The 13,780-nt window shown below is 35.1% G+C and overlaps 1 long non-coding RNA gene across 1 annotated transcript; it reads left to right on the top strand.

Moving 5' to 3' along the window:
• The first annotated feature begins 1,127 nt into the window (after positions 1–1,127).
• LOC128293874 (uncharacterized) lies at positions 1,128–1,915 on the top strand. The gene is made up of 2 exons (XR_008283991.1): positions 1,128–1,252; positions 1,363–1,915. It is a non-coding gene; the product is annotated as an uncharacterized LOC128293874 (long non-coding RNA).
• The last annotated feature ends 11,865 nt before the right edge of the window (positions 1,916–13,780 follow it).

Here is a 13,780-nt window from a genome sequence, read left to right as displayed (position 1 = left end):
GGTGGGGTGTAGTGGTTGGTGGGTTGAGTAGTCTCCCAAATGGGCTTGCATATGTTTCTTGATGTTCCATGTATTTTGAAATGGGCCTATGGGCCATCTTGTTATCTGAATAAGGGGCTAAGGCCCGGTTTATTATGTCTGAAAAGGGCTTTGGCCCAATATCACTTATTACCCAAATGGGCTTGCATATGTTATTGATGTTGCATGTATTTTGAAATGGGCCTATGGGCCATCTTTATTATCTGAATAAGGGCTAAGGCCCGTTTATTATGTCTGAAAGGGCTCGGCCAATACCATTTATTACTGAATGGGCTTAGGCCCAATGGGCTTGAGTGACTTGGACTTTGAATGGGTTTTCCTTACACTTTGAGTTTCCCCAAACTCACCCCTTTTATTTTCATCCACGCAGAAATCCCCAACCATAGTGGGCTTGGAGTGTGAGGGAATTGGAGTGGCCACCGATTCTCGAAAGTTTGATTTTCTTACGGTGAACTGGACATCCTTTTAATTACGTTTGAGGTTTTGGGCTTTTAAATGTAATAAGGCCGCTTATTTATTTTGATGGTTTTAATATGTATTACTAAGATAGGTATTACTTATTTTAACTGTTGAAATTGGATAGCTTTAGGCGCGTTTTCAAAAACAACAGTTGATTTCAAAATAACACGACAACAAGCAAAGCTTCCGCAATGAAAGTATTTTCCAAAATTAATCACTTTTCCTAAAAATGACTTAATCAAATCGGTTTCCTAGAAATATCCATGACGTTAAGGTGTGGCAATGGCAGTATGCATGTTTAGGATTGGATCCGAAGGGAGCTTGGTACTTAAGCAGTTCGATGGACTCACCACCTCTTTTCCGGTTTCCTACCTAGTGCACAGCTTCCATTCACTTTAACCCTTAATGAATTAATCTTTTGAACATTAAGTACGATTTTCTGGACTTAGAATGGATTTTTTTTAACGTTTTTGATGTGGTATGCCGGATCCGGCCATAACTTCTGGGCCGGGTTTGGGGTGCTACAGCTTAGCTGATTATAATATTTTGGCTGTAGCCTCGGTCAGGCTGTCTTGAAGTAATGAATTAACAACTGATCATTATTAACATATCCTATCATCCTCCGACAGAACATTGTAATGTGAGCTTCGGGGCAATTGATCCCATTATATTTCTCAAACTCTGGGGTCTTGAACTTGTGTGGAAGCACTAGATCTAGAACCAGGCTCAAGTCTTTAGCATCAATTCCACAATGGTAATCAGTGATTTCCAATGCCTTGAATTTCTCTTCTAGCCGTCTGCATCAGTCTTCAAGTTGTTTTCGGAGCTTCACTCTCACCTTTTCTATTTCTGCTATATCATCAGGACCAGGGACAACAGGATTTGCTAGATTGTCTTCTGGGTTGGAGCCTGAACCTGTCGGGAAGCTTATTGGTACTGAGGTACGTCTGATATTGGGGCCTGATGTTAGTGGGCACCCTTTGTGGATATACATTTGGTTGTGCTTGGGTGCTTGTTGGGGTAAAGCCTGGAGGATAAGCAGGGTCCTCGTTATCGTCCCCGAAATTGACCATAGGGATCTTTCCTTTTTCTAGCCCTCCAGCCAGCAACTGGGTTAATTGGTTCATCATATTCTTTTGGGATTCTAGCATCTGATCCCTCATGTCTTGTTGAATTTTGGCCAATTATTCTTGCAGTATTTGCAGCTGATCTTGCATTTCTCTTTGAATCTGTTCTAACCTTTCCAATCTTTGGTCCATTACTTTAGTTTTGGCGTGAGTACCGTAACGATGTTTAATTGATAGACTTTTGTCGGTTTCCAGATTAACTGAAATAATTTTTAATTAATTAGAGTCCTTTTGTGAAATCTAATGCATATAATGTAATGTAATGCAAATGCATGAGATAAATACAAAAAGAGGCTTCGACTCTGATTCAATTCCATTTAGAATAACTTTACTAGAAAACAAAATTCTTTACATAAAACGGATTACATATATGGCTTTGCCCTAATGCTCAAAGCTTTGACTTTCTTAAAAAGCCAAGCTAGCTCTCGGCCCCGGTCTGATTCTAATTCATATTTCACACTTAGCACGTCAGCCTAAACTGCTAGGGTCTATAAATTATCGGCCACCTCTCGTATTTGAGCCACAGCTTTACCCATAATATAATCTCTGTCCCTAACCTGATCCTGAGAATAGTGGAGTTGCTCTTTCCAATGCTCATCATTTGCTTCAAGGAGTTCAACCCGTTTTGTAATACTGTCTTAAGTTTTTCTATCTACCTTTTTATCTCTTCAATCTTGTTTAAGCTCGCCTTCAGCTCAATTGCAGAGTTGTGACTACGATACTGATGAAGTGACTTTTCTAGTTCTACTACTCTAGCCTTTAATTCGATTTTTTCACTTTGACTTTTTGACAAACTCTTTTCTAGGGCCTATTTTTGAACCTGAGCATCTTGGAATTTTCTCTCCTATCGATCGGATCTAATCTTTTCTTCTTGAATCTCTTGTCGCCATTGCTCTAACGTATTCCTTCATCCGGCTGTTCTCATTGATAAACACAACTTCTTATAATCCGTTTTCAAGCTATCCAAATCTTCTTCGACCTTATTCTTTCCTTTTCTCAATTTCTCGGCCTCTAGCTTCTAAACATCAACATCTAATCTTAAATGCATTTTTTCCTCCTCCAATTGTTTTATCTTTTTTCCTAGCTCTGAATTCCTCCTTTCAAAATCCTGTTTTATGATTTCTAGCTCGGATTGGACTACTTGTAGGTATTCTTCCATCGATCGAGCGCCTTCTTGACTTGGCCCGGAGATGTTGTCATTGATTCTTTTACTCCACCACCCATTATACTCGGGAGTCGTCATTGGACCTAAAGCAAATCTTTTCATCTGGCGAGTCTGGTTCCAAGTGTTAGACATTTCTCGAACAATTTTCATGTAGTTATCACCCTTATATGAAAATTCGCACTGAGCTAGCCCCTGTGTCGTTGGTATAAACTGTCTCGATTTGTATTGCCTTACCACTAGTAGAGGAGCATATCCGACAGCTCTCCAAATCCCAAGTAGAGGGACCCATTCAAAGTCCTCACACTGGTATAGAATTTTATCAGGGACCATCCAAGGGGCTCTCCACTCGATGTCCTCTTCTCGGAGATTTTGGAGGATCGCTATCCATTTTTCCTTCGATATGTCGTCTCTCCTCGGTGTAGCCACTGTTTCTTTTAATGGAGAATAATTCTCAGAGAATACCTGATAAGAAACTTTGTCTACTTTCCAGAAATGGCTGTGAAACCAAGCTAGCAATAGTAACGCACATCCGATGAATCTTCCCTCCCCCGCTCTACGGCATGCATTCAAAGATCTGAATGTTTCAGCCAAAATTGCGAGAACAGGTGTGACCTTCTTATCAAGTCAATCGAACAAATCTAAAACCGCCTCATCTACGTACCGTAGCACTTTAGGGAAAACCATCAGCCCGTAAATGCTCAAAGCAAAGACGTCGACCCTTTTCTTCATATCTGGGTGTGCCAAAATTAGATCTCGCAAACTTTTCCAAGGAATACATTTGCTTTCTCCTTTATGCTTGATTCGAGCCGCGACCCATTGTTCACTCATTCTCGTGATATTCATTAACTTCTTTACAAAGGTCGAGACATTGACGGCTCTAGAATAGACCTTGTCAGCTTGAATCTTCGGACAATAAAGCAAGGCTGTATACTCCTCCATAGTAGGTACCAAATCTACCTTTCCAAAGGTAAAATAGCTATAGACGGGATTCCAAAATTGAGCCAGAGCTCGAAACAAGTGCTTGTCCACCTTGATGTCAAGTAGATAGGGCAGGTTACCATAATTATAGTAAAATAGCTGCTTGATCTCATTGTCCCAATGGACCTATATCTCTTTCAATTCATGGAGACCGTTTTGTGTCATGTTGATACGAGTGAAGTCCCATAATTTCGATGTGTACCCTTCTGACAGGCTATCACCTTTTTCTAATTGCATTTTCTTTGACCATATTCAGACAGCCAAATTATCTTCCACATTATCAAGAAATTCGTTCTCCATGGCAAGCTCTCAATTTGGTAACCGAATGAGAATCAACACCTTTTTATAATGAAAATGCCATGCAACAACAAAGCAAAGCAAAACAAGTCAGTATACAAAGCTAGAATTTAAAGTAAGCAAGAAATAACAAAGCGCCTATTCATACAACCACTAATGGTTCGGTGCGGCTCCACCTAAGGCGGGATCTTATGGCTCACTATATGTGCTTCAGTTCTAAAGAAAGGATACCTGAACCTACAGATTCTTTGATCCTCACCCATTATAGGCTCATACAGACCGAGTTTAGTTCAGGGGAATACATTTCCTTATGGCTATACGGAGATGAAAATCTCACGAAAAGATAGGTACGGATGTATCCTGAAAGCGATCCACTATCCTATACGGAGGTGAAAACCTTACGAAGGAATAGTTTCTCACTCCCACTTAAAAGGGTAAGATCGAATGGTCATGTAATGCAATATGTGAAAATAAACCAAAAGACACGGACCAATTAAAGCAAATATGAGCAAAGTGATGAAAATTATAACAAAGCTGGATGAAATGCAGCGAAAGGATCGTAAATTTAAAATCAAATCATCAATTTTTGACCAATAAGACAAGAATTAATCAAATCGTGGCTTGACTCTCACAAAACGATCCCTAGTGGAGTCGTCAAGCTGTCGAAATCATTTTTTGAAATTGACTTTTTTATTTTAAGAAAACGAAAAAATGTGGAAGTCGCCACCAATCCCTTTTTATGAGGTGTGATTGAATCACCTCGTAATTTGATCGTTTTAATAAAATGTTTTGATTTATTAAAATAATGGTTTTGGTCTATGAAGTTCGAGAAAAAACGGGTTCAGGAGTCGGTTATGTGCGAGGAAGGATTAGCACCCTCATAACGCCTGTAATAGCCCAAATTTGACCGGGCCTTAAAACCAAAAATAAATGAATGTTTATTTTTAAACAGTCCATTTACAGCCAAGGCCCGTTAAGCCCAAATACTTCAAACCCGTTACACACACACCCAAACAGACCAGTTACAGCCTAATAGCCTAGACTACCTGTGTACCCAAATACACTCGTAGCCCAAACCTAAACCAGGCCCAAATAGCAGAGGCCCAAAACTTAAAATTTCCAGCTAGGGTTTCCAACCCTAGCTCTTTCTCCTCGCACCGCAAACAGAAGATTCCAGAAGCCATCCCAACGGACGCGTCTGCTCATCTCTCACGTCTGTCCAGCTCCCGAATCGAGGCCACAATTCAAGGCTCTGCCTCCGTAATCAATGCCTCACCGTCACCACGAATCCTCACCACCAGACTTCAGGCCTCTATCAACAGCAACAGCCCTTGAATCACCGAGATCCTCGCGGTCAGCTGCATGAAAAGGAAAGAAATCAAAGCAAGATTGCAGTAAATAGATTAGAACAGAGTTTGGAAAGAAATCTTTCGATTTCTTTCAAAAATAGGCAGTAAATCAAGGCTATAAAGCCTTTTCTCAAATCTGTAAAAACATACGCTAATACACAGAGAGATAGGGAAAAACACACCACAAAAGCATTGTACACCAAACATTTGTAATAATATTTCAGAAGGTGATTATTTTTTCATACCTTGTTTTCTTTTCTCTTTTACGAACATATAAATCGTTTTTTTTTTAAAAAGTAACGTTTGAAAGAAAAGGGAGTTACCTGTGGAAGGAAAAAGGTTTTAGACCCTCAGACCACCATGTATGACGGCGCGTGGGGAGCGTGTAGGACCGATGACCGGAGCGTGGCCTACAGAGGCCAGACCCGGAGCTCCACTCCTCTCCCCTCTTTCAGAGGAAATTTTAAAGTTTTTTTTTAACTCGGGTTTCAAATGAATATAAAACTAAAAATTTGGCTTATATAGCCTTAACAGAGCGACGCCGTTTTAGCTTAATCCAATAAGCTTAAAATGACGTCGTATTAAGACTAAGGAGCCGCGCGTTGACCCGATTACTCTGGAAGGATCCGCGTGTTTTTTAGGATTGGGTTAATTATTCAATCGGTCCTTCCACATTTTTTGTGTTTATAATTATGTTTTATTTTATTTATGATCGAGCCCTAATATTTTGTTTCAGTTTTGATTTAGACCTTGCCATAGCTATTTTAAGTCCAGAGTTAAAACGCTGTCGTTTTGGGAATAGTGTCCCTTTCGTTTTACGTGTGTTTTAATTAGGACCTTAATTCAGCTTTATTTTTTTTTAAAATTCGCCCCTGTAATTTTATTGAATTTCAAATCTAACCCTATATATTTATTTCTATTATTATATATATATATAAATTTTATTATTATTATTTGTTTATTTTAACCTTATTTTTATATTATATATTATATAATTATTTTATTATATATTATATAATTATTTTATTATATATTATTTATATTATTATTTATTATATATTACTTTTCACAAAATATTATTATTTTACATTGTTATTCATATATCATTATTTTATTTTTACTTGTATTATATATTTATTAATTATTTATATATATTATATATTATTTTTACATATATACTTTCATATTATATATTATAATTATTTTATATTATGTTATTTTTATACTATTATATATTTTTATCTATATATTATCATCATTAAAGGTTTTAACTTGTATTATATACTTAATTTTATTTATATGTTAATAATTACTTTACTTATATTCTATTATTATACATTTTGAAGATATTATAATATTATAATTTGTAGAATACATATATTTCATCATTAATTACTTATTTTATATTATTCTAAACTTATATTTATATATATTATATAATTATTTTATTATAAATATAAATTCTTTTACATATTTGGTATTTTATACATTATTTTTCTAAACCAATATATTTTTTATTATATATATAATTATTATTCTTTTATAAATTTTTGTTATTATATATTATATATTGTATATTAAATACTACTTTAAAATTATTATTAAATATCATATGTTATTTGTATTATATGTATATATTGTTAACAATTACTCACTTTATTTTATATTTTTATAAATACTAACTCTTTTATATTTTTATATTGTATATATCATTTAGGTATTAAATGTTATTTTATAATTATTTTTGATGTTATATTTTATGAATGTTTATATTGATACTATATTACCCTTTTTATATATATATTAAATTGTATATCATGCATTTTTAATTATTACTTTGTATGTTTTGCTTATTCATCTTCAATATAGGCTATGTATATCTTTATGCGTATGTTGTTAAGATTTGTTATATTTATTATTTTTTATACGTATGTATCTAATGCATGATCTTTATATTATTGCTATCATTTTATTTAAACGCATGTTTTATTTACCTATTACGATAATATGTTATCATCCATGATTTATAATGTAATGCGATTCCTCATGCATCAATTTTCCAAGTTTTCAAAAAATATAAAGGCAATGCTTGACATTTGGAAATTTCGAGAAAAATAGTGCCCTAACTTATTGGGTTGCAACTTTTCTCGTTGAGTTCGAATAGTTAAGCACCCTTCTAAGTTTTAAAAGTTTTCAAAGAGCAAGCGATTGTCCTGGAATTTCAAGGCGATGTGTCCTAACTTACTGGATATGGCGCTTTGTTGTTTCAAGATAGGGATTTCCAAAAAGGCTAGCTTGGTATCAATATTTTGATACAAGTGAACCCCAATTTTCAAAATCAAAACATTTTAAAGAGGATTGCATCTTAAAATTTTTAAATTTCCGACATTAGAGACATTTGATAATTAATTAGGTACCAATTTTTGGGCGTTACGAGGGTGCTAATCCTTCCTCGTACGTAACCGACTCCCGGACCCGTTCTTTTATTTCGTAGACCAAAACTAATGATTTTAAAACAAAATGTTTTAAAGGTGATCCAATCACACCTAAAAAGATTGGTGGCGACTCTTGTTTTCATTTTTCTTAAAGTCGATTCCCATTGTAGCACCCCAAACCCGGCCCAGAAGTTATAGCCGGATCCGGCATGCCACATCAAAAACGTTAAAAAAAAATTCCATTCTAAGTCCAGAAAATCGTACTTGATGTTCAAAAGATTAATTCATTAAGGGTTAAGGTGAATGGAAGCTGTGCACCAGGTAGGAAACCGGAAAAGAGGTGGTGAGTCCATCGGACTGCTTAAGTACCAAGCTCCCTTCAGATCCAATCCTAGACATGCATACCACCATTGCCACACCTTAACGTCATGGATATGTCTAGGAAACCGATTTGATTAAGTCATTTTAGGAAAAGTGATTAATTTTGAAAAATACTTTCATTGCGGAAGCTTTGCTTGTTGTCGTGTTATTTTGAAATCAATTGTTGTTTTTGAAAACGCCCTAAAGCTATCAATTTGACGAGTTAAAATAAGTAATACCTATCTTAGTAATACATATTAAAACCATCAAAAATAATTAAGCGACCTTATTACATTTGAAAACCCAAAACTTCAAACGTAAATAAAAGGATGTCCAGTTCACGGAAGAAAATCAAACTTTGAGCGGTGGTCACTCGAATTCCCTCACGACTCCAAGCCCACTATGGTTGGGGATTTCTGCGTGGATGAAAATAAAAGGGGTGAGTTTGGGGAAACTCGGTGTGTAAGGAAAACCCTTCAAAGCCCAAGTCAGCTCAAGCCTATTGGGCCTAAGCCCATTCGAACAGCAGTGGTCTTGGGCGAGCCCTTTCAAATTACAATAAACGGGCCTTAGCCCCTTATTCAGATAACAGTATGGCCCATAGGCCCATTTCAAAATACATGCAACATCAGTAAACATATGCAAGCCCATTTGGGGAGACTACTCAACCCACCAACCACTACACTCCACCCATACCAGCCATACACTCCATGTGGGGAATAGCTCAACCCACCCAGCCCAACACTCCACAATTGCAGCCTTGCTGCTCAGTTAACAGTAAATTGAGGCAAAGCCTCCAGTACGTGGACAAGCCACTTTCAGTACTTCCTCCGTCAATATCTCAGTCCCATGCATCAGATAATAACATGGCATGCAGTAAATAACAACAGTCAAACATGCATTTAGGTCAATTTAACCCTAGGGGTATTTCGATAATTTATCTCCTAGGGGTAAAATTGTAAATTTTCTACTTTTAAAGGTATTTCAGTAATTTATTTATTTTAGGGTTTTTCATGCATATTCCTACTTTTCACGTACTAACAGAATCACTACCGAGGGTTCTTACCGAATTGGGCCCGTTGGCCCATCATTCCAATTTTGGCCCATTAAGCCCAAAAATATCGAGGGCACAAAAATCATGCACTTTGCAGTCCAAACATTGCAGCTTACCAAAAACATTAATCGATTTACCTCACGAGCATTCGCTCACTCGTAAATCTACAAAATACCAGTTTTCGGCATTTCGGCTTTTCGGCTTTTGCCGATCTAGACTAAGAAAGAGGGTGTTAGTTACACACCTGTTTGCGACGATATGCTGACGAGATCCACACACGAACCGCCTACAATTGGATTACTAACACGTTAATCTAACTATTCAAATACGAACTACGTATTAATCCCTTACAATATTCGGCCAACCACACCTACAGATCATAGTAAGCTTATAAGAAATCAATAAGCAACCCATTAACAAATTTTTGTCAATGTTTACCACATAATCATAATTTCACTGCAAGCTGTCTTCCTGAGCAACAGTCACTAAATCATTTATAACTGGAGCTACGAAACTCCAAATCAAGTTCCGTTAATTTTCCTTGAAAATAGACTCATATATCTTCTATCCATAAAATTTTCAGAATTTTTGGTTTGTCCAATCAATACCAGATTTTTCTCAAAGTTTCCCATGTTTCACTATTTGACTAATCTGACCACTCTTCATTACGAATCAAATTTCTCATTGTACAGAATTCAAAATATCTTCTTGTTTATTTCATTAGAAACTAGACTCAATAAGCTTTAATTACATAATTTATTCAGCTTCTAATTCTTCTCCCAAAATTTATGGTGATTTTCCAAAGTCACGTTACTGCTGCTGTCCCAAGCAGATTTATTACCAAATCACTCTTTCACACCTAACTTGCATGCTTGTTATTTAAACATGTATATCACCAATCAATCATCACATATCTATGATTTTACTTAAGTATAATCTCCATTTCATCATTTTAAAGCACAACATGTTAGCTGATTTTTCCCTTTAACATCTAAGGCACATGCATGCTCATTTGTTTGGCTCAACTTCACCTATCTTCCATTTTTCATCAAAAGAACATGAAACAACAACCATTTCCTTCATTTTAATTCATGACTAAATGCTCACAACACAACTAAAAATCAAAATATACTTCAAGAGTTAAGGTAGAATCAAGAAGAACTCATGAACCTCAAAATAGAAGCAAGGTACCAAGAACTTACCTTCAATTTTCCTCCTCCTAATGACCGAATACTCAAGAGCTTTCTCCTCTCCTTTCTCTTCTCTAACTTTCAGCTATGATGAACAAAGATGGACAAAACTTTGTTCTTTTCACCCCTTTTTCTTTTAATAAAACTTCATATTTCATCCATTTAATTCTTTAATACAAAAGATATGAAATTCTTATCATGAAACATTTACCTAACCCATTATCATGGAACATTTACCTAACCTATTATCATGAAACATTTACCTAACCCATTATCATGGAACATTTACCTAACCTATTATCAATTTGTATCAATTTGTACCATAAATTATGGATATCAAGTGTACATTTTGTCTACAACAACATGATGGTTGGCCACTTCATGTAAAATGGGAGGTTTATCATGCAAATCCTCCTATTTTGCACTCCTATTTATTTGGCCACTTCAATTTAGCCTATAGCATTTTCAAACATTTTCACATAGGTCCTATTTCATAATTTCACTCACAAATGACAAAATCAAAGCATGAAATTTTGTCAACATTCACAGAATTCTCGAAAATTGGGGCGTTACACCCATTTTCCAAAACTCGATTTAAAAATGGTCTCGACAATGCCCAAAATTGGTATCTAATTAATTAATTAATGTCTTAATGTCGAATATTTGAAAACCTGAAAGAAATTGCATTACGATCCCTTTTTTTATTAATGTTAATTTTACGAAAAATTTGCTTGGATAAATCGAAAAGAATGTTAAAGACCTTCTCATCTCGAGACAGCAAAATGTCATGTCACGAAAGTTAGGACACGACATTTTGAACCTTTGAGAGTAAGCTTGTCTTTTATTTTTTGTTTTTGAAATCTCACATGTTTTAATTTAGAAGGATGTTCGGTTATTTAGATCCAACAAGAAAAATTAAAACCCGTTAAGTTAGGGCACGACTTTTTCGAGTTTTTAAATACGGAATATTGCCTTTATTTTTATTTAAAATTCATGTATTTTAAAATTTAAAACGATATTTGGCTATTTAGGTTCGACGAGAAAAATCGAAGCTCCGTAAGTTAGGGTACGATCTTCTTGGATCTCCAAATTCGAAACATTGCCTTATTTTTGAAAAATTCTTGAATAATGACAAGTGTAGTGATTAAACAAAATGTAATTTCTTATTTAAAACGATGATTTGGATAAAATTATTACGCTAATAAATAATAAAAATATGAATACACCAACAAAAAAACAATTCACGATAATCACATTGGCATGCTAACTTTTAATGCTAATATATGGACAATCAAAAGAAAGAATAATAAAATAAAATAACTAATAACACGGATAATAACAATGACAATAATAATGATAACGCAAAAAAATGATAATAAAAGTGATAATAATAATATTACTAATGACAATAGTAATAAATAATTCAAAATTTTGAAGGCACATAAAAAAATAAAATAAAGAGTGGAATAAAAAAACAATAATAAGGACACAAAACAAAAAAAAACCGATTAAGAAAGTATGTGAATAAAACTAATAAAAGTTTGATTAGAAATAAGTAAATAAACAAATAAAATATTAATTAAAACATTTCTTTTTGAAAAAATGAAAATAAAGTAATTAAACAAACTAGGGACGAAATTGAATTCGAAATGAAACTCGGGGTACAAATTGTAAATGATAAAAACTGGTTAATAAGGACCAAAATAAAATGCGCTGTGACTAGTGAGGGCTAAATAAAAAATTGGCCCATCCCCAGGACATGTGTCCTTTCCTCTGCAGATCAACGAATTTGAGGACTAAATTGAAGCACGGAAATAATCAGTGGCCGAAATAAAAAAATAAAAAGGTGAAAAAGGACTAAACGAAAACAAATCGAAAATGCGGAAGGGCCAGAGGCGTAAATAGCCCAAAAGATGAAAACACGCGGATCCCCCTAGGAGTGGGTCGGGTGCGTGGGTTAGGGGCTAAACGACGCCGTTTCACGCTACTATAAGAAATAATTTTTTTTCAAAGTTTTCATTTTTAACCTTCTTCTTCTTCAAAAAAAAAAAAAGAAACAAAAATCCTCTCAACTCTCTCTCGCTCTTCAAAATCTAGCCATGGCTCGGACCGTTGGCCACCATGACGAACGCCGGTCACCGGCAACGGCGCCGCCATCCATGATGGCTGAAAATTAAAAATGGCCATTTTTTTGGCCTTTTGCTTTCCCGACTCTAGAAAATGCCATCTTTCATCGGAGATGGCAATCCTCGGCCACCCATAGGGGCAGAAACACAAAGAAAAAAAAAAGGGTAAGGGTCAACTCCCTTTTCTATGCTTTTGTTTCATTTAAAAAAAACGCAAGATAAAAATACGAAAAGAAAAGGAAGCGGAGAAAAAACACCACCTTTTAATTTTTTTGGTTTGATTCTCTGTTGTGTGTAAAAAAGTACAACTTGTGTGTGGTGGATTTTTATAGCCGAAAAGAAAAGAAAAAATACATTTCGTTCCAAATCTGTTTATTTTTGCTATGATTTCCTTTTTTGCCTCTGTGTCTATTGTGCTTGATTGTCTTCTCTATAGGTATGGAGCGAGGACGTGGAGGCACGAAGGGTCAGACGAGTGCCAGGAGGCTAGCATGCGGCGGCGGCAGCTGCTAGGGTTTCATTCTTCTTTTTGCTGAAAATTGGTTTAATTTTGGGCCATTCGGGCTTAGGTTTTTTTTTAATTATTTTGGGCTTGTAATTTGGGTTTGGTTGGTTTGGGCATGAGGTAAATGAACATTTGGACTATTTAATTATTTTGTTTTATTTTGGGTTTCTGGTTTTGTTAATTGGGTCTGGGAAAAAAATGGGCTTTTACAATGGTATTAATAAGTGAAAACGTACAATTCGCCAGTTGGGCATAATTTAAAACATTTGTTATAAATTTGCATAAAACCCATTTTAAATTTGTTGCCCTTAGCTTATTTTAGCTTTGAAAATCGAATTCTAATTTGTTAACTAGTATGATTTTACAATTTACATTAAAACTTCCAAAAACTGACAAAAAAAAATCAAAACCCAAAAACAAAACCAAATTAAAAAAACATAGTCCAAAACCAAATGTCCAAAAATCTTAATTAACATAAATCAAACTATATTATTTGAAAGACCAATCCGAGCTCCCACACACCATCCAGTCCTCAATCAAAAGTTCACCTGAAACGTATCAAACAAACGAGTGGGCTAGAAGCTCAGTGTGTGACTTAACCCGTGTATAGGATTTTCTTACTACAACCCACACAATTGAAAACATAGAAATATACTTTTATTTTTAGTAATCACATATGCAAAAACCATGTTAGAA

This window comes from Gossypium arboreum, chromosome 6 (assembly GCF_025698485.1).
Source record: "Gossypium arboreum isolate Shixiya-1 chromosome 6, ASM2569848v2, whole genome shotgun sequence".
Lineage (NCBI taxonomy): Eukaryota > Viridiplantae > Streptophyta > Magnoliopsida > Malvales > Malvaceae > Gossypium > Gossypium arboreum.
This window is presented reverse-complemented; position numbering and strand designations above follow the sequence as displayed.